At 46.5% G+C, this 2,082-nt stretch overlaps 1 pseudogene; it reads left to right on the forward strand.

Annotated features, from left to right (window-relative positions):
* Positions 1 to 7: 7 nt before the first annotated feature.
* Positions 8 to 726, forward strand: LOC140968419 (uncharacterized; annotated as a pseudogene).
* Positions 727 to 2,082: the final 1,356 nt, after the last annotated feature.

The following is a 2,082-nucleotide window of genomic DNA, read 5'->3' on the forward strand; positions in this document are numbered from 1 at the left end:
AAAACTCTTGAGCAAATACGGTGTCACACACAAGATCTCTACCCCTATCACCCCCAGAGAAGTGGTCAAGTTGAGGTGTCTAATCGAGAAATCAAGCGAATTTTGGAAAAAGTGGTGGGTGTCAGTAGGAAAGATTGGTCGGTGAGGTTAGATGTTGCTCTTTGGGCATATAGGACTGCTTTTAAAACACCTATAGGCACTACACCATATAGGTTGTTGTTTGGTAAAGCATGTCATTTACCTGTAGAGTTGGAGCATCGAGCGTATTGGGCCACAAAAGCATTGAACTTTAATTTTACTGACGCAGGTGAACGACGTCTGCTGCAACTGGATCAGTTAGAGGAATTCCGGAACCTGGCATACGATCTTGCACTGTCATACAAGGAGAAGACGAAAAAGGCCCATGATAAGCGGATCATCGAGAGGGAATTCAAGGAAGGGAACAATGTTCTACTCTACAACTCCCGATTGCGACTGTTTCCTGGAAAATTGAAGTCACGATGGTCTGGACCATTCGTGATCTCTAAAGTATACCCGTCGGGAGCCGTGGAACTGCACGATGGGAAGGATGAGACATTCATGGTCAATGCCCAGCGACTGAAGCACTACATGGATGGCATAATGGAGCCACAACTTGGAATCACCCGGTTCCAAGACAATTCAAACTGAGACCGGCCGACAGTCTAGCTCTCGACTGTAAATTGAGAACTACTTTTCTTTCCCCTCTCTTGCATTTAATTTGATTTTTCTTTCTTGTCAGTATGTTTTATTTTTTTTTACTGTTGTTTTGTTCTTATATATATATATTAAAAAAAAAGGTGTTGGGTGTGAATTTTCCAGAGAGCTCGGCGCTCGGGCGGCAATATTTTACCGCTCGAGCGCGGCCATTCATTTCGCGAAAATAATTCCAGAGAACCTGGTGCTCGAGCGGTAATTTTCTACCGCTCGGGCGCGCCTGCAGATAAAAACACGAAAACCTTTTCCCCTTTTTCATTCTGAGAAAATTTCTCCCCAAATCCCTAACTCCTCTCACCCCCTTTTCAATTTTCCTGTGCAGGAGTTTCAGTCCTTACTCAAATCCTCGGCACGGTGGAACAATCTTCGTAGGGAAACAAGAATATTCATCACTCCGATCATGTTCTCCGATTCAAGGCACAATCTCCGTCAACACCACTATGGCACCAAAGAAATTGAAAGGTACTCCCGGTTCTTCCTCTTCCTCCTCGTTTGATAGAACACGCTTTGTGAATGCGGCGGCTAGGGACAGATATGACCATGCTAGAATACATAGAAACCCCATTGCCGAAAGAGGATTTCTTCGTATCTTTGACGATAGATACATGCCAACTCTTGTGGACTTGGAAAGAAGAGGATGAGAAAAATTTAGTGAGCCACCCAAGGCGGCTGTGGTGTCCGTGGTTAGGGAATTCTACGCTAATGCCGGTGAACGAACTGATAGTAGGGCATTTGTTAGAGGAAGGCTTGTGCCGTTTGATTCTGCCACGATTAACTCCCTCTTAGAAATGGCCGAGGTCGATGAATCTAACTTCCAGGCGTTGGTGGTTGCTCCCGACTACAACTTGATTATCGAGACTCTATGCCACCCGGGTGCGATGTGGAAACCGTTGGGCGGACCGCCAAGCTGTTTTGACGAGCAATACTTGAAAGCTAACATTGCCCTGTGGTATTTGTTTGTGGCCCGTAGGATGATGCCAGTCTCGCATAAGAGCGAGGTGCAAAAAGAACGAGCGGTGCTACTTTTTGCTTTGACCCAAGGATACGACATAAATGTGGGCAAACTTATAGCTTCTCAGATCATGTTGAGTGTTCACAACAGCCACATTGGTCTTTTCTTTCTGACCATCATATCCGAATTGTGTGCACAAGCAGGGGTAAACTTCCGGGACGACGAGGAGTGGCTTCAACCGATAAAGCCAATTTGTCAGGAAGATGAACAACGAAAAAGGGCAAAACGACGGGTGGACTTCCCCACTCAGGCGGAGGAAGCCGGTGGATCCAGTGCTGCTGTCCCTCGTTGCCCACAGCCCCGCAGGCGCACTCAGAACGAGAAAATGGATGAGA

Source organism: Primulina huaijiensis, unplaced genomic scaffold, assembly GCF_012295235.1.
Source record: "Primulina huaijiensis isolate GDHJ02 unplaced genomic scaffold, ASM1229523v2 scaffold36947, whole genome shotgun sequence".
Classification (NCBI taxonomy): Eukaryota; Viridiplantae; Streptophyta; class Magnoliopsida; order Lamiales; family Gesneriaceae; genus Primulina; species Primulina huaijiensis.